We start from the raw sequence: 20851 nt of genomic DNA on the forward strand, positions 1-20851 counted from the left end.
CCGATCCTTTATGTGGGCAATATTAAATCATAATCTACCAAGGACCCCCCTCTGCCTGCTGACGACCAGTACACTCTCCTCGTTTCCCAGTTCCCCTGTTGCCTCCTCAATGAATTCCTCCCACGGGTCTAATACGAACCTTCTTCACTGTACTCTCAAAGCACCATTGGATCAGAATAATTGCCGTTCAATACACATCTGTCTTCTAAGCCCAGAGTATGTCATTTATGAGAGCAGGAACCATATCTCACTGGTGTCTTTTCTGAGTAGCCAAACCTGACATTTTGTAAGTGAAAGGCCTAGAATGTAAAAACTGTGCAAAATACATAGTTTGTTCAGTATTCGGAATCACCTGGATCCTGTCAGTTCGTGCTGCAACATCTTGATAGGCACTGGCCTGATCAGTGAGCAGATAGGCACTCTGGGAGTCAAACATTAAAGTAAGACAGGGCTCTGCTGGTAACTGTTTGACAGTGGACTCCCCGGGGGAATAAATCAGTGTTTGCCTATTTCAATGGTGAAAATATTCTTTCCATAGGTAATTTGTAAATAGGTAAATCTTTTCTCCATAGTTTGTCCCTTTGAGGATACTGAAAACAAAGCTGTGAAAGGATGCGTAAAAGTGAAACATCATATGCCTCACAGATATAATACACTAAACAAATTCAAATACCACCACTGTAATTTATACTACAAATAATTATTGATGAGATTTAAGTATTACTTTTGAATTTTTTTGAAGAGTGTTTTAATAAGGCATGTGTTTAACAATCAGGTCAGAGGCAAAATTACTAAAAATGTTGCAATTGGTTCTCACACTTGTGAGTGAAAACTCCAGAAAGGAATCTATCTGAAGAGACTGATTGGCTGATTAGAATTTTATTCCTGTGGGAGATTGGAATATCGCAGGTCCAGAGGCTAATTATCTTGGGCTAAGTTCTGGCCTGTCAGAAAAGCCATCACTTGCCTACCTTTGTATCATCAGAACTAACATCTTGAGACAGTAGATAAAAAACCATTTAGAATCTATTAACTTTGCAAGCAACTAGCTTCTACCAATTCAAAAGCTAAGAATGTCATCAGATAGTATCTTACCCCTGTAGAATAGCTACACCATCCTGACAATCTCACTGTACTTGTATCTCTGATGGACCTACCAATCCATTTTAAACTTGCCTTGATAATTTTCTCTGTTCTGGAAAACTATAAAAACTTCCTAAAATTGCTTCCACATTGGAACATGGGATCTATGTTCCTTGGCTGTGATCACTCAAAATGGGCCCAGAGTCAACTATCTCTTATTCCCTTTAAGATGAGAGCTATGTTTTTTACAGCAACATGATCCACTTTGATCTGGTTCCAATGCCTGTTTGAACATAGCCTGTGAGAATGGTATGGGTGTCAATTACACAGCAGAAGTACTGCTTAGATTATTCATTGCCTCATGCAGGTCTTCTCAGTCTCTGCACCACACTTTCCCACTTCAGAGCTCCCCTTGACCCATGTCTTCTGTGCCTGCCTGACCTAGCAGATTCCAAGCAGAGGTTGAAGATTCTTTTTCACTCTGTGTCTGGTATTGAGACCTCAATAAGTGGTGCTGAGCAGGAGGTTGGAAGAAAGGCAGGGGCAACTTCTATTCCATCACTTTTATACTTGAATGATAATGGTAATGCAAGACAAAGGCCAAGTGTCTTGGAGTGTGACTCAGAAGACATAAAGTGTAAATCCTTAATCAGTATGGCATAACACTGTTTGTATCTGAGGAATTCTTGAGACTGCATTCTTGAGAATATGAAGTGCTAAAAAACCCACAATTACAAACAATGGTCAATTACAGCACCTTTGCTAACAGTTTATACAATGCACCTGACACAAACAATGATTGCTGTGGATATCACTCTATATAAATAAAACACTGATGGCCAGTGACCAGACAGAAAGTATAGGTGGGACAAAGAGAGAGGAGAATTGGGGAAACAGGAAGAAGGAGGAGGGACACTGCAGCCACTGCAAGGAGAAGCAATATGTAAAGACGCCGGTAAGCCACCAGCCATGTGACAAGGTATAGATTTATAGAAATGGGTTAATTTAAGATATAAGAACAGTTAACAAGAAGCCTGCCATGGCCATACAGTTTGTAAGTAATATAAGTGTCTGAGTGGTTATTTTATATGTGGATTGTGGGACTGCGGGGCTTGGTGGAGCCTGGAGAGAAGCCCTCCAGCAACAAATGATTTAAAAGGTGGCCCAGCCAATAACGTACAAAGAAAGCTGTGGCAACATTTCATAAGACGCCACCTTCTTGCTCCTACTATTTAAAGGAAGAAGTTTCAGCAGAGAAGAAGATCTCATGCTTTGACTTCTCTTGTCCATTTTTAACAAATACTAATAATAAGTGGGTGGATGAATAGAAGGATGAAAGGATGGAGAGGCAAATAACAGTGCTTTATATTTTGGGACACTTTAATTAAATCACAAACAAACCCTGTAATACATATATCATGAGGAAACTGAGACACAAAAGAATTAGAAAAATAACTAAGTCACAAAGAAAGCAAATGACAGTGGCCTGGCTTCAGACCCTCTATGATGCTAGATACTACAGCTGGTAAAGAAAACAATGCTAAAATTCACAGCCTTCCTCAGAGTCTGAGCATCTTGAAGGAAGTCCCAGTCATTTAGAGCAGAAGTTTTCATCTTATAAGGTCTCCCAGGATAGGCATCCACTCTCTGAATAAGGAGCCAAATTCCTCAAGCTTGGGAACCTATGAATGTTTCTTTTTTTTTCAGAGGACAGGGAGCACAAATTTCTGCCAGCTGCCCACTTTGTCCAAGCCCTTCGTGACACAGCTCCAGATGGAGCTATGTCTTAGAGGACAATGTGTTCATTTTCCCCCAGAGTGGGCAGCCAACAAAAATCTCCTAAGTATGAGACTTAACAGGTTCATCTGTGAAGAGGCTTAGGAAGGGGAGTTTCCGAAGTCTAGGACTTCAGCTATAGGACTATGTATGTGTATGTCTCTGGGAGGCTGGTAGGAGGGACATTCTAAGTAGTCAAACATATTTTCTCAATAAGGATTTACCTTTCCATCTCTCCTATGCCCATTAAAAAGTCAAGCCAATGTTTCAGGAATGCACACTGATAAGATCATAGTAGACAGCCAGTGAGATACTGATTTACAAGGCTTGCAATGGGAACTTCCAGTTTTAGTATTCTGCATCTCAAAACAGTATCTTTATTAGATTTTCTACTTCTACAAACATTTTAAATGCCTGAGATATAAGTGGGCCACTATCATTCCTGTTTGGATGCTGAAAGTTATAGATTAATTGGACTGTAGAGATGACACAGTGGTCAGTAACATGTACTCTTCTTGCAGAGGCTAGGAATTCAGACTCTAGAATCCATCTTAGGTGGCTTACAACTACCTGTGACTCCAGCTCCAAGTGGTCCAACACCCTTTTGGACCTCTGTGGATACCTACAACATTGCCCCCTACCCCCAACAGAGAGAGACATACACACAGATAAAAATAAATCTTGAAAAATAAAAGTTATAGGTTAATGAAATCACATAATATTACAAAAGCTATGAAGAGTGTAGAAAATTTATAAGTTAAACTTATTTTGTTAGAAGGAAATGAGACTTTTGGGGAAGTAGCTGAAGAATGTGTCCAATGAACTGACCCAAGCTTCTGGCTGTAGTTTGTCATAGTCCAGACATGGATTTTGGCACAGTGGGGTCTTCAGACTGCCAAAGTCAAAATCAATTCATAGGAGAAACAGCAATCAGTCATTAATTGATTTCTGATTCCTTCCTGTTTTGAATTAAAGGATACCTCTAGGCCCTTGCAGATAAAACAGTGATCAGTGTTTGGGCCCATCTGATGGCAATTTGATTACTGTCCACATTAGACCTCTGGGTTCACCAAAAGCTACCATTTTCTTGGCATTTGTTCAATTAATCGGCCTTTCACATTTAATCCATTGACTGTCACTCTGTTAAGGAAAACCAGGGTCTATGCTAGGAATGTGTTTAAGCAAACTATCCTTGGGAAGCTTTTATATAACAGAAGTGGTTGTCAGGCTCATGTCTTGAATTTCTCACCATGCCCTTTTTATCACGTATTTATCCTGATAATTTAGAATCTCAAGCTAGTGATGGTGTGAACTCACTCAAAAATTTAAATGTGACTTCTTTAGAGTCTCTACACATGAAGCTCAGCTTCCACAGTTCTGGCAGATCGACAGTTCATCAATCTGGACCCTGAGAAGATGCCTGGGCCTACATTCATACCTGGTGACATTCATTCCTGGTGAGTCTTAGAATCACTCCCTCTTTCTCCCTAAGGTAACAAGTTAGGATGGGAAGAAAAGAGATGAACTGAAGCTCAGGGAAAACATTGATTTCAGGGCTATCAAAACCAATGAGATCAGGTTTGGACCATAACATGAGTGTGAGCAATGCAACATTCCAATTCAACATCTCAATTGTGATTCATGCTAAAGATAGTAAGCATTTCCTCTTTAACATATCTTCTCCTGAATATGGGCATTTTTTCTTGGGATTGTTTTTTTTTTTGGGAGGGTGAGAAGGAGTATTGTACTGTTTTCTTATTGAAAATGCATTTTTTGATCAAACATCTCAAAAAGTTATTTAAAGACTATATTCTATGCCAGACAATAATTCTGTTTTTATGAAGTAACACCATACTTCCACATCTAATTCTTCATCTGCTGTGACAGAGTTAGCAAAGAATATTTATCTTCACCTGGGCCAAGTTAGCCCTTTTACTCAGCTTATAGGTATAATACATCATGGCTGGAGGCCCTCTGGTATTATATAACCTCCCATGCATAACTTGAATTAGCAAGGAAATGACATATTTATATAGCAATTAAAAATATGCTTAGCATTCCCTGAGGTGCCACCCCTCCCAATTATTTAAACTGAAAGTTCATTAATCATCTAGTAGGGTGTGGTACTGTAGAGACAACAGTCGTTTCTGTAGCCAGTGTTTAACACGGCACATGGAGATGGAATCTGAAATTCCACAACCTTGAAGTGTCACCACACATTGATTATACTTACACTTATACACAGCATGCTCTTTTAAACACCACCACCTGGAGCTGTCACATTCCCAGACACACAGATTCACACTCTTTCATGTTCTCCACTTCACTCTGAAACTGTTCAGAACTGAACTGAACACAAGAGGGAAAATGAGACAGGCCCATTCCCAGAGGCCTTCTTGATATGACAATGGATGTTAGCTGTTCCTCTTAGTGCTCTAAGATCCCAGATTCTATTAGGATTCTGGAGTGCTCAGTTCTGACTGCTCATACACGGCACTGTTTGAAAAATACACTTTACCTGGCATGCTCACCCCTAGACAAGTGATAAAAAGAAAAACAATGAATTGATGTCCCTTAACTCTGGTGACTACTCTGAAGTACTTTCAGAGAGGACTACATATTTCTGCGCTGCTAGGATGGTGCTCACATGGCTTTGGTGGATCCAAAGTAATGACAGTCAAAGAGAAGAGAACACTTCCGTGTCATCCTACTACAGGTGGAGCACTCTCGAGTGGTGGAGAGTGAAGGAGTGCGTCGCTGGAAGGACTTCACTCTCAGCAAAATGCTGACATTAGTGGGATGTTGGATGCTCAGCAGGCACTTCCTCCTCCTTGATTTCATTTAGGCATAGAGCAATATTACGAGGATAAGGGCCACAATGTCCTTTGCTGTAGAGTTGAAGAATGCAACCACATGAATCATGGCTGACTTGTTAGATTTTGTGCATTTAAAAAAGTTACAAAAACTCAGGCATTTTCACTTAAATCCAGGACATCCTCTACCCGGGGTGATAGCACATACACAGTCTGCCACTTGTTTTGTCATTTTACTATGAGCTAGGGAGCATTTGTATTAAACTTAAATATTAACCTCCTTGATCCTCACCATTCTCTTTTATGGGTGGTAAAATAGAAATTCAAAAATGCTAGCAGACTTGTCATGAATCTCACAGCCGGAAGGCAGCCCCAGACTGGTAGGCCTAGAGCCCACCCTTCTGCAAAACTCACGCCGTTTCATCCCCAAATTTCTATCCCACCATCTGATGTCCAGGAAGTTTTCAGGGCTTCAGATTCATTAGTGGATATGTAAACTAAGGAAAGTCAAGTGTCCTATCATCACCAAAATGGATGGGATGGGAAGTCATTTTGAACATTCTTAGAGGAGTTGCACAATTAGAACACTTTCCTTGTCATTAATTTAGAAGATTCTCCAGACTAGAGGACTCAAAGTTCACAATAAGATTCTATTTATGCTCACGGGAAAAAATTCTCCGTCTCTCCTACGTCTCTATTTTCCTAATTCAATAATTGATAGAATAACAGAAAAGACTTGTCTAGGTAGTGTGGCTTTGACAATGACATACACATACAGGAGGGACAGCTGATGTAAACATAGGAGGTCAAAAGCTGCATGGTAGAAGAGATTTTTCTTGAAAGTTATTAGCAGAATAGGAGCTAAGGAAGCAAAGAAAGTCACAGAGACCAGAGACCCCAGAAGACACAAAAACACCATCCATCCCAGGAGTGGGAAGGATCTGTTCCTGTTTGTCCTTCTTGGTTGGCTCTTGAGGCCTACTGTAGCTGTATATGTTTAGCTTCTGTGAATGCAGCAGTGCATACCTACCTCATACACAGGCATGCATCTATCAGTGCACACACAGCATGAAAAACATGGACTCAAAGGAAAACACGGCACTCTGGAAATCTCAGTTCCCTTGTCATTCTCACACTTGCAGTTTCTTGCCATAGTCCTTTGATTCTGAAAATTTCATAGACTTTTCCTTTAATATGATTGGTCATAAACTTAAGTCAATTAATACATATGATATTTAGCCCTTGATTTAGGTAAACACACATTAAAAAAATCCCACTTGATCTGTTCTAGTATTGTGGCAAAGACTGAACTGTTTCAGACATAAACAGAAATGCTATGTATGTCTCTGAAAAGGAAAGAAGGGATATCCTAGAGTCATGTTAGCATATCTGTATTTTGCATTATTGGTTTTGGGATGACTTTTCATGTTAGATTCAGATGACAAGATGATGACCAGAATAGTGACTTCCCAAGCTTTATAACAGATCAAAGGAGTGGACAAAGGACTCCTGTCTTCCCAATAGGAATCTGGCTCCAAGCATCAAAGTTCCTGTACTGATGAACTATAGTGGCAAACACAGACTGTCCTACACAACACATGCCCCAGGTTTCAGGACAGTATCATGGTTAATCTTTCACACTTCAAGTCATCTTTTTACTATGTAATTTTGAGTCAAATTGCATTTATAGGTGCCCACATGGTAGGCAAGAACCTGTGAAAAAAGTTTTCTGGACTGGTTAGATGCACTTGCTTATTGTTAAGGATGCAGTCCATTATAGTAATTGTAGCTATTCACCATGGATGGAATTTTTAAATGTGATGTGAATCACCATGGAGACAAACCTCTGGGTGTACCAGAGACCCACCTCAATGTTCACAGCTTAGGCTCCAGGATAAAGAAAAAAGAAAATAAGTGAGGCGGTAAGTTGAATACTAGCATTCATCTCTTTCTGTAGATGCAAGCTAGCTGTCTCAAGTACCCACTGCCATCCTTTCCACATCATGACAAGCTGATTATCTTAAAATGCAGCTGAATAAACACTTCCTTCAGTTGCTTTGATCATGCATTTTGTTACAGCAATGAGAACGGTGATGAGCATGCTTCATTTAGTAATCAGTATATTTTTAATAACCAGATTAAAATCTAACAACTATTTTCCTTACATGATGCCATAATCATTGGAAATCCATAAAGTTCATACATATAATCAGTTTTAGCAATATCAGGTTAGGTGAGAGACACATTTTGCTTGCATATTTCAGTCAACAGGATTTGGAAATCAGATAAATTAACTCCCATTGTGAACACATGTACCATTGAATTTAACAGAGAATTTATGCCTCAGTCTATTTTATTACTAGTTAAAACTAGTCCCTGATTTTTTTATAACATTTTGTTTTAGCCCCTCCCTTACTTCATAGCTCTTAAACAATTTTTAGGTGTAGGTAAGAACCTAGTGGCACATGAGGGAAAATGAGGTGGAAACCCTTGGTGAAGTTTAGCTTTGATTTACAGGTGAATCAAGACCTATTAACTCTATTAGACTTGGTACTTTTTTTTCTTGGTACTTACAGATACATCTCAATAGACCTCTGACTTTTATTTCTGCTCTAGGGTAACATGAATAAACTCCATCAAGCTTTTTATACCTGCAAAGCAAACTTGCTGTCTCTTAGATGGCTCCTTTTGGCAGAAGAAAGTTAAGGGCAGACAAAAGCATGGGAATTTACCAGAGAGTACATATTTAGATTGTGTGGAGCAAGAACATGGACTGTGGATTGAGACACAACTGGGTTTGATTCCAGTCTCCATTATGGCTATTTATGGCATTTAATATTCTAGAGGCTTTGGTTGAATAAGAGGAGCATAAATCTGTACACATGTAGGCAACTTGTGGGAGTTAAAGAAAACAATTTAAAATATTGTAATAATATTGTACAAATAATAATTCCTATACAGTATTTTAAACATGCTGCATTGTTTGGTCTTTTAATTACCTTTTTTGAGACAGGGTTTCTCTGGATAACAGTTCTAGCTGTCTTGGAACTCACTCTGTAGACCAGGATGGCCTTGAACTCACAGAGATCCATCTATCTCTGACTCCCAAGTGCTGGTATTAAAGACATGCACTACCACTGCCTGGCAGTCTGTTAACAGTCTTTAACAATAAAAATATACTAGTATTACCCCATCTTAATGGATGAGGAAAACTAAGGCATGGAGCACCTCTGTACTCTATGCATGGTTGCGGAGGCTTAAATTGTGGGGCTAGAATCCACTAGTAGACCAGCCTTCTGTCCTGCTCTCTGACTGTTCTGACTAAATCCTTTGCAGAATCCTTTCTGGTCTAATCCACTCCAATTCTATATATACATCAAAGTATGCTTCTTACAAGGACTTAAATAACCCAAATAGTTGTAGCATGTAACAGTACAGACTGTTAAAAATCATTAATGATAGATATTTGTGTATTTACATTGAACCAGATCTCCACCCAACACAATTGTCTCTGGGTGATTTATAGTAAAATATTTCTGTGATGGTGTCCCTGTGTCCAGTCTCCCAAACCTCCATTCCTGTGGTACAGGTGGATATTTGTATTCTGGTTAAAAGCTGAAGACCAATGAGTTCTTGGTTTTTTGTTTTGTTTTGTTTTTGTTTTGGGGAGACAGGGTTTCCTTGTATATTGTGTAGCTTTGGAGCCTTTCCTGGAACTCACTTGGTAGCCCAGGCTAGCCTCAAACTCACAGAGATCCACCTGGCTCTGCCTCCCGAGTGCTGGGATTAAAGGCGTGCGCCACTACCGCCCAGCTGAGTTTTTTTTGTTGTTGTTGTCTCAAGGGTGAAAATGATGCTGCAAGCTAATTAGGCTTCCCAAGGATTCCCTATTCTCTGTGCAGCTTTTTACCCACATGTTGTTTTTCTTTCCTATATTCACCTAGAGTTGACCATAGAGTAATGAGTGCTCAAGCCAGTTTTGCTTTGCACTAGAAAGATTTTCTCCACAGCCTTCATTTCTTGATTTAAACATGCCCAGAATTGTTAGAACATTCTATAACAATCCACAAGGCTGACTCTTTTGACTTCCATGCTGGTTTTTCTTGATAGCTTATACTTGGTTTCCCTAAGACTCACATGTCTGTGATTTCTCACTGAAACTAATTTCTGCTGATGTTATGTGACAGGGAGGGTAGAAATGATGCAAAGGATTTTATTTACTTCCAATTTATTCTGTTACCTAAGTTACTGATGTGGCATCTCAAACTTCACTGCAGTACACATGGAGCTCACATCCTACTTGCGGCTTCTGATGGCAAAGAAAGTTTGATGACCATAGTACTGGAGTTGGTTCTGCTCCTACTTCTTTGTCACAGTTGGAAACTAGAACCTATCTGGTCTATGCCCAGTCTACTCTCTGTATTACATACCTTCTTTGTGTCTGTTCATTTGTGTTACCAAAATATTTTAAGAGACTGGAAGTACTGTTTTTCCACTTCACAGAGGAGGATGCTGAGGTTCAGAGTTTGGACATATATATTGATGAAATGGTATTATCCCACAAGTCTTAATTTCTAAGCCATGCTCAAAATATCAGGCACTCCTGTGCCACCATTACTAAAAACAAACAGCTTTGCAAGTCACAATGTCTCATAGGATGGATGGATGGATGGATGGATGGATGGATGGATGGATGTCTGAATGGTATCATCTTTCATTCTTTCTAAATTTAGCCTGACCAGCTTTTCTATTGCAAGCTTTAAGGGGATGCTTGTGTTCACATTTCTTTACAATAAAATAAATACAAAATATAAACTTTATAGTTATCAAATTAAGGTTCTGCAATGTTTGTCCCAATAGCGTAGCAGTTTTAAATTTGACATGGCTTTGTTGAAGCCTCAAATACATTTGCCTTGGTTATTACCATGGTTGCCTTGGAGACCTAGAGGGAAGGCAGAGGGGTCAGAGAGACCCCAGGACCATCATTGAATGCAGATGTCTATGATGGAGATTTCCACTGAGAACAGAAAATTAAAGAGTAGTAGGGTCCAAGACTCAACCACTAGTGCTTAAGGAGACATCCAAGATCATAAACATGCAGCCTAGACAGGCTCTGCTTTCCACTGGGTGAGCCCAGTCTCTGTAACTTCTTTTATTTCAACACAGGGTGGAAAAAGTAAAAAAAAAAAAAAAAAATGGGTATGCTGAGGCTAAAATAATTGTTTTAAATGGACCATTTGTCAGGTTTTTCTTGTTCCTAGTTTCAACGAAATTTTCTGAACTATTTTTTTCTCACTACCAGTATTCTATCTGGCAGAAAATCATCACAAAACATCTTTAAATATATCTCCTTGCTATTTTGCCATGGCTTTGGCCCAAATGTGGGTTATTACAACAGCATTTTAACTCACTTTTTTGCTCCTAGCTCCTCTGCAATATATTCTTGTGAAAACAGTCAGAGAGGGGGGCAATTAAAAATCTGAACACTGCTTTTCTCTCTAAGAAATGGCTTCCTTGGTCACTCAGCATAAAAGCCAGACCTTGTTCTGAGGTAGAGATTCAACCATTTGGCCACAGTCAACACAGATCTTGCCCCGACCATTCTCTCCATCATAACTGCTTCTTCATCCACACAGAAGGTCATTCCTTCTACTTTTGAATCTGCTGGCAGCACTCAAGTAGGGGGCCTTTGCACATGCGAGCCCCTTTACAGCTCTAGCGTCTGCATGAATAATCCACCTGCCTTTCACAAACCATTACACAAAGTCACTTGTTTATGTGGACAGAATCTTAAGTTGTTTCTTATTGTAACTGTCTTATTCCACTTAGCATGAAGTCTTCAGAGTTCATGCATGCTGCAGAATGGGGTCAGAATTTCTCTCTTCAGTAGAACTTGATGATATTCCCTACTACATTTTGTGTATTCTTTCATCTGCCAATGGACACTTGGGTTACTTCCAGGCCTGGGCTGCTCTGAGCAATGCTGTAATGAGCAATGTTGTGTCAAGACCTCTTTCAGCTCTTGACTTTGTTACTTCTGAAAATATGTCTAAAATTGAGATTGTCGAATCATATAGTAAATTTTATAACTGTTTCAAGACACTTGCTTCAATAACAATAGGTGGTGAATTCAGTCTGCAGAACCAGAGTTCTCCTTAAACCAGAGAGATTTCACTCTATATACACAGGACAGATTGTTATTGACAGAAAGAATTGTAACATCTTTAACTATACAGTTAGTGCCACCTACTTTCCTTTAAAAAATACAACAAAGAATGGAGTTTAATAGAAGAAGGAGCGGACTGTGAAACTGGACAAGTAAAAAAAAAAAAAAAAAAAAAAAAAACAAAACAAAACAAAACAAAAAAAAAAACAAAACAAAGAATGGAGTATTGAATAGACAGTACTGGAATAGAATAGGTATTTAAACCTACATGTTAATGGTCATGAATGCACCATATTTTCCCCAGGATGTTGTTCATTAATGAGGAGGATTCCATTCACAGGTTCTGTGTCTTCTACCTGTCATGTACTAGCTTCTAGAATTTCAGACATGACCAAAACAAAACCAAGGCTTGCTTATATGGTACTTACAACTTCTTAAACATAACAGATACATTTTGCATAAATTCTAACAAAACTCCTCTTTCAGGTTAGTCTACAAGGTAGAGGCAGCAAGAATCAGAATAAATTTCTTAATGTAAGAGTTTGATATACATTAAAACAGCAAATTTATTTCACAGTGTAAACAACCAATGTTGAATATCATTAAATTACTCCCTCCAAATTTAAAACCACACTCCAAGAGGTTCAGAACAACACTGGCAATATTCAGATGCTCATCAGATGAATTAATTAGACCAACTAATGAGCTTAAAGTTTAATTAAATAGTACATATTAAGTTCATTATCCTCCTAACACTAATTTATATTTTAACATGGTGGTATGGAATTTTTAAATATATTCTATCTATAATGTTTTATTTGCAACCTTAGTGATCTCATGGTATGTGTGTTTTGTGGGAATCTGCTAGAGAGGTGAGCCCCCATCTTTTTAGGTCTTGCCATTATTTTAAAAGATAATTGGCTTTGACTCCCATCTATTTCATAACCTTATTTACCCAACATGAAATCAGAAACATAAAGTCATCACTCTTCTAGCTTTCATCACTGTCTGTAAATAAATGAAATCTGTAACTTTAAAAAGTTCTGTATTTATTCACCTACTTTAACAGTACTTTCAGTTACTTTTGATGCTAATTTCTCAATAAGTTGAGAAAATATAATAAGTTCAATATCCCCCTAAAATTACAAAATCAGACTTTAAAATACTACACATGTACATAGACAACAAAGTCACCTATGTGCACTGTGGGAACTACTTGTAGGGCCACTCTGTGTACAACAATCCACAGATGTTCCAGGCCCTTATATAAGATGTGTAACATCTGCATGTAACCTGTGCATATCTCACACACTTAAGAGCTATAGACTACTTCTAATACCTAAAGCAATGCGAGCTTTATGCACACCATTGTTTCATTGTAATGTTTAGGGAATGGTGATGGGAAATTCAAATCTGTATCTGTTCACTGGAGACACAGTGTTTTTCTCTGTTATCTCTCATTCAAGTTTGGTTAGGTCCTTGGAAACAAACTTCTTGGATAGCGAAGGCCGAAATCTACTTGGTAAGCAACTAAAGATACAGTATAATTGTGAGCTATTTTAGTCTATTTCAACCTCTTAGGTTTGGATTTAGTTACTACATTTCTCAGAAGTGTATATGCATGCTTGCCCTCCCAGTGTAATAGAGTGGGTGGATTATCCCAATAAGACAGTATGAGTGATATAAAATAGGAAAAAAAAATCAAAGTTAAAAAATAGGTATAAATAATGATTTCTAGAGCTATCCAGCTATTCACCAAAGACTTATATTCACTTTTCATAGTTTGAAGTTTGCTACCTGGAAGCAATTATCCAATCAGGAATAGTTTTCCTTCCATCCCATTCTTCCATTTATCATATGCACATGATCAAACTCATCAATGGAATGTTTGTGTAAATAATGTAGGGCAACCTGAAACTACTTCACCACACTTTTTACTCTGCTACACTCCTGTTGATGTCTAGGCAGTAACACTCAGGATGAACAATTATAAAAATTGGCAAACCTTCTTTTAAGGTTAGGTTCCAAGAGCAGTCCCCAGCAACAGGTGAGGGACCTACAGGCAGGCTGCAACCCCCCCCCCCATCCACTGGGCTCTGTAACCACTATGACCCGCTCTGCTGCCCAAACCCACAGACTCCATCATCCTTCCCTTGGCCTACCATCCACCACAAAATCATAAGTCCCTATACAAGCACCACCTACTCCAGTTGGTCCCCCAACTAAACTGCCCAATCTCTAGGCCTTAAGTCCCAGGGCATATCCTGTGCCCCTCCCCATCCCATCTCAGCCCCAACAAGGTAGCTGTGCCCTGCCCCCAAATCTGGTGGAATTCCACTGCTCTGGAGCTGTCCCCAGTAGCTGGCCAACAAGTGAGAGACCTACAGGCAGACCACACCACCACCCCTGACACCCACTGGACTCTATAACCTCTACAACCCACTCTGCTACCCAAACCCCATTATCCTCCCTTTGGCCTACCATCCATAACACCATAACATCAGCAGTCTCTATACAAGCACCAGCTACACCAGCTGGAAGAACAGCATCCCCTACAGGCACAAACACCAGCTGGAAGAACAGCAGCCCCTACAGGCACAAACACCAGCTGGAAGAACAGATGGAAGAACAGGCATAGGCACAACCCACACCATTGAGAAGAAAAGTCACCATTGGCACAAGCACAAACCCGCACCAGTAAGAATAACAGACTGCATAAGCACAAGTAAAGCCCACACAAGCCAGATGAACTGGACAACACACTGCATTTAGGCACCCAAACCCCCACAAACCTCAGCTGAGACAACCCTACTGGACCTGAGAACGAGCTAATCACCAGAACCCTTGGCCATTCAAGCCAAAAGACAATAAAGGAAATAAAAAATAAAGGAAGAAAAAACCCACCCAACAAAAACACCACAAGAATCAACACCAGTATCTAAAATTATCCCAAACCTAGATGGCAGTGTAAGAATACATGCACAACATAAAGGGCAATATGGCACCACCAGAACCCAATGTTCCTACAACAACAAGACCTGAACATCCCAATACAGATGAAACAGAAGAAAGTGACCTTAAAAATGACTTTATGAAGTTGATAGAGGCCCTTAAAGAGGAAATGAAAAATTCCATTAAAGAAATCAAGGAAAAGACAAATAAAAAAATTGGAAGAAATCAGCAAATCCTTAAAGAAAGCCAAGAAAAAAAATAATCAAACAGGTAAAGGAAACAGTTTAAGACTTGAAAAATGAAATAGAGGCAATAAAGTGAGGGAATTCTGGAAATGGAAAATCTGGGTAAGTGAATAGAAACTACAGATTCAAGGATCACCAACAGAATACAAGAGATGGAAGAGAGAATCGGTGGCATTGAAGATATAATAGAGGAAATAGATTCATTGGTCAAAAAAAATGTTAAATTCAAAAATTCTTTTTTTTTTTCAAAACAGATTTTCTCTGTGTAGTTTTGGTGCTTGTCCTGGATCTCACTCTGATCTTTCAGAATCCACCACAATAGCTGGCTCCTGGGCTTGAACTCACAAGACAAAGGCATGCACTGCTCTCCCCTGGCTTAAATCCAAAAAAATCTTAACACAAAACATCCAGGAAATCTGGGACACCATGAAAAGACTAAACCAAAGAATAATAGGGATAGAAGAAGCAGAATTTCCAGCTCAAAGGCACAGAAAATATATTCAACAAAATCATAGAAGAAAACTTTCCTAACCTAAAGAAGGACATTTTTATGAAAGTACAAGAAGCTTACAGAACACCAAATAGACTGGAACAAAAAAAAATTCCCTTGTCATGATAATCAAAACACTAAACATACAGTCTAAAGAAAGAATATTAAGACCTGCAAAAGAAAAAAGGGCAAGTAATATATAAAGGCAGACCTATCAGAATTATACCCAACTTGTCAATGGAAATTCTAAAAGCCAGAAGTTCCTGGGCAGATGTTTTGCAGATGCCAAGAAACCATGGATGCTAGCCCAGACTACTATACCCAGCAAAAATTTCAATCACCATAGACAGAGAAGCAAAATATTCCATGACAAAAGCAGACTTAAACAATACCTATCCATAAATCCAGCCCTATAAAAAGTACTAGAAGAAAAACTCCAATCCAAGGAAGTTAGCTGCACCCATGAGAACAAGGAAATAGATAATCTCACACCAGCAAAACCCAAAGAAGGGAAACACACACTACCACCACCACCACCACCACCACCACCACCAAAACCAAAAAATAACAGGAATTAACAATCACTGGTTGTAACAAATTGCTAAATGGTCTTATTATTAAAAAGCCCAGGAGCCAGCTATTGTAGTGGATTCTAAAAGATCAGAGAAGCAGAACAAGTCACAGTTAACCTCACCTCACCAACTTCTCAGATGATCCTGTTTCCTCAAACTAGAAGCCTCTGAGTCCTCATCCAAATGGATCTCAGCTGAACTGCTGTTAAAACCTAAAAGCTTAAAAGCCTCTAGTTCCTGGTCCTCATGTCTTATATACCTTTCTGCTTCCTGCCATCACCTCCTGGTATTAAAGGGGTATGTCACCATGCCTGACTGTTTCCAGTATGGCTTTGAACTCTGACTCCCAAGTGATAGGATTAAAGGTGTGTGTGCCACCATTTTCTGGCCTCTATGTCTATCTAGTAGCTGTTCTGTTCTCTGACCCCAAATAAATTTATTAGGGTGCACAATATGTTGGGGGATACAATATCACCACAACTGGTGATTAATATCTCTTAATATCAATGGACTCAAAAGCCTATAAAGACACAGGCTAACAGAATGGATACAAAAACAGGAGGCACCCTTCTGCTGCATACAAGAAACACACATCAACCTCAAAGACATACATTACCTTTCAAAAAAAAATGTCTGTACAGATCTAAGCAGAGAATTCACAACAGGAGAATCTCAAATGGCCAAAAGACATTTAAGGAATTGTTCAAAATCCTTAGTCATCAGGGAAATGCAAATCAAAAAGACTCTGAGACACCATCTTACACCTGTCAGAATGGCTAATATAAAAAACACTGATGACAGCTTATGTTGGAGAGGATGTGGAGCAAGTGGAACACTCCTCCACTGCTGGTGGAAGTACAAACTTGTACAGCCACTTTGAAAATCAATATGGTGGTTTCTCACGAAATTGGGAATCTACCTCAAGATCCAGCTATATCAGTCTTAAGAATATACTCAAAGGATGCTCAATCATACCACACGGACACATGCTCAACTATGTTTATAGCAGCATTATTCATAGTACCCAGAACCTGGAAACAAGCTAGATGCCCCTCAATTGAAGAATGGATAAATAAAATGTGGTACATTTACACAATGGAGTATTACTTGGCTGAAAAAAAAAAAACAAAAAAAAAAAAAAAAAAAAAAAATGACCTCATGAAATTGCAGGCAAATGGATGGAACTAGAAAAAAAAACATTCTGAGTAAGGTAACCCAGACCAGAAAGACAAATATGGTATGGACTCATACATAACTAGAGATTGGTGGTAAAGTAAAGGATACCTAGGCTATAAACCACAGCCCCCAAAAAGCTAGATGACAAGGAGGGCCCAAAGGATTTCTCTGGGATGGGGAAATAGAAGAGATATTCTGGGTAAACTCGGGGCAGGGAAGTAAAGAGGAGGGGAGGAGAGATGGGAACATGAGGGATTGGGTTGGATGGGTTGGAATTAGGATGGATGGAAAGAATAATAAAAGAGATATTTTGACAAGATGGGCCATTTGGGTGGTAGGGAGACACTTGTTGCCAGCAAAAGTTCCAGGAATCCACAAGGATGACCCCAGCTAAACTCCTAGCAATAGTGGAGAGGGTGCCTGAACTGGCCTCTTGTAATCATATTGGTGACTACCCTAATTGTCATCATAGAACTTTCATCCAGTAACTGATGGAAGCAGATACAGAGATCCACAGCCAAGCACAGGGCTGAGCTCTGGGATTGCTATTGAAGAGAGACAGGAAGATTTTAAGAGCCATAGGAGGAAAGAACATGACAGGGGAACCTACAGATACAGCTGACCCGAGCTTGTGGGAGCTCACCAAATCTGGACCAACAGCTAGGGAGTCTGCATTTGTCCAACCTAGGCCCTCTGCATGTGTGTGACAGTTGTGTAGCTTGGTCTGTTTGTGGGGCTCCTAGCAGTGGGATCCAAACCTGTCCCTGGTACTTGAGCTGGCTTTTGTGAATCCAACCCCAAAATTAGGTTGCCTTGCCCAGCCTTGATGCAGGGGTAGGAGCTTGGTTCTGCCTCAATTTGATGTGCCATGCTTTGTTGACTCCATGGGAGGCCTGCCCCTTTCTGAATAAAAAAGGAGGAGAAATGGATGGGGAAGAAAGTAGATGGGAATGAGGAAAGAGGGTAAACTTCAGTTGGTATATAAAAGAAAAAAAGTTATTTAAATAAATTAAAAAAGATTTGGTTCCTGACTATGTCAAGCAGAACACTCATATGGCCCTGCTAAAGATTTCAGGTGAGTGAGTCACAAACTATTTTTGTCGATACTATTTGGATTCATTTGTTCTCCAATCTACTGTTTATATTATGCTAGATTACTATGAAGACTCATACCTTGTATCTTCAAGTGTCTATGCATGAGAAATAAGAATGCTTTAGTCCTAGGTAGATTTTTGTTACAAAATATGGCAGTAACTTTCCAATGCCCCCCCCCAGAAATCTAATTAGTTCAAAATAGAAAAAAGAATTAAAATTCACTCTAGGCCTGGTAGCACCTGCCCATAAACCTGGTACTTGGGAGATATAGGCAGGAAGATCAGGAGTTCAAGGTCATTACTGACTACATGATTAGTGAATTTAAGACCAACCTTAGCTACATGAGATGCTGTCTGAAAAACAAACAAGAAGTGAAATAAATACTATGCAAATATAAAATGGAGCTACATTGATAGATGAGGAAATAAGACAGATGGATGGTCCATTTTCAGCTACAGAAAAATCTAGGCTAATCAAATAACAAGGTCTACCTACAGCACTGTCTTTTATAAGCTAGTGCCCAGTATATCCCTCAATAGAACAATGAGGGTGAATCCTGTATAAAGTTCTCCCAACTTTGAACACAATACCTTTATCTCACACAGCAGTTCCTGGAACAAATATTTTATGGAGAAGGCTTTAGAAAAATGCTCACATGGGATACCCACAGTCTTGAATTTAATACTGTATTTTACTGACCTTTCTTCTCCCTGAAGTTTCCCCAGTATCTTTTTTAGAAGCCAGAATGTGGGACTGCAAATACTATCACTACTACACTGACAAACACTGTTAGAAAACAACAAACTGAGCAGGGAATTGCAGAGCCCTTCACCAGTAAGATTGGAATATGGACTGTGGATTACATAATAGAATTACAACAATTAAGTGTCTCTATGCTTGATATTGTTGACATACAGTAGTGTTCTTGGGCCTGTGGTTAGAATGTATATAACTGAGCTGGGTAGTGGTGGCACATGCCTTTAATCCAAGCACTTGGGAGGTAGAGGCAGGCAGATCTCTGTGACTTCAAGGCCAACCTGGTCTATAGAGTGAGTCCCAGGACAGGCTCCAAAGCTACATAGAGAAACCCTGTCATGAAAAACAAAACAAAACAAAAACAATGTATGTAACTGGAGTATTGGAAGGAGACATGATAACCTTGGCTTTTTTTTTTTTAAAGACAGGGTCTCACTATGTAGGCTAAGCTGACCTAAAACATTCTGGGTAGCCCACAGTGGCCTCTAACTCTCCATCTTCCTGTTTCTGCCTCTCAAGTGCAGAAATTACAGGTATATGTCACTATGCCTGCCTTGTGTTTGACTGATACACTCTTACATTGCACAATAGTTACATTTAGAAATGTACACAAAGACACATTAATTGCATTATCTTCCTCTGAGTCCTTAAAAAGCCTAGATGTGATGAGGGCTACAGAAAGACACAGAAAGAAGATGAGAGGGAAAAGAGAAAGGAGGAAAGGATAGGAATAAGAACATGAGGTGAGAATAAGCAAATGAGATGACATATCCATAAGTGGGTAATCCCAGTGAACGTCCTTCAGTATTTCTCCCTTGGCCCTTGTAACTTATCTTCACATATTGCAGAAGAGGGTCAAAAAGATCATAAGAACCAGAGGATTGAGATTGTGTCTCCTAGTAGCATCAATAGCTACACCCATAAAGTGCCACCAACATGACTGCCGAAACATGAGCTGAACAGGGATGACAGCAACAGACATACCAAAACTGGATGTGGAAAACCCCAGGAGACCTCAATAGTACACAGAACTATAGGCAACTGAGGAAAGCTGGACCTGGGAGAGGTGGCCTTTTCTAGGGACGAGCACACCAACTGTTTGTCTAGTGACAAACTGACAACCTGATAACTTACATAAAATTAGCATTATATGGACCGAACAGGCTGTATTTAGGAATATATATGTATATACAAGTACATATATACATTCAATAACAATTAGTGGAAAAAAGAGGCCATGAATATGAAGGAAAATGGAGAAAGGTATATAAGAGGGTTTTGAGAGAGGAAAGGGAAGGGAAAAATGTAATTAAAATGAAAAAGAAAAGCAGAAATGCCATTGTCTAGATTGCCTTTGCTGTTGGAGGTAAATGATTGAAAACTCAATAGCTACTGTTGAAGGAAACTACTAGTATTTCAGTCCCTGGTCCAGCTCACTCACACACAGATGAATACTGTGAGGTTGCAGATGAGCAGGTGTGATCTTCTCTACTGCTTTGACCCCAAAGTTTTAGTAACTGTTACAAAGTCACATGAGGGTGAACCTATTCCATAGGTATCCTGAGTGAGGTAGTTTCCAGGCAAGGAAACCATTTTATGCAAGAGTGTGAAATGACCAACTGGACCAGAGGGAATGCAAATGTACACTTCTTTATTGTTAGCTCATTCTTCCCTCTAGAGGGCCTCACCTTCTGGTATCATTAACCCCCGTCTCCACAGCTTATTTT

General features: G+C 39.4%; 1 protein-coding gene across 5 annotated transcripts in view; it reads right to left on the reverse strand.

The window, feature by feature from the left end:
- Sgcd (sarcoglycan delta) overlaps positions 1 to 20851 on the reverse strand; it is a 937685-nt gene that overhangs the window by 316444 nt on the left and 600390 nt on the right. The window lies entirely within an intron of this gene.

Source organism: Peromyscus leucopus, chromosome 8b, assembly GCF_004664715.2.
Source record: "Peromyscus leucopus breed LL Stock chromosome 8b, UCI_PerLeu_2.1, whole genome shotgun sequence".
NCBI classification, from domain to species: Eukaryota; Metazoa; Chordata; class Mammalia; order Rodentia; family Cricetidae; genus Peromyscus; species Peromyscus leucopus.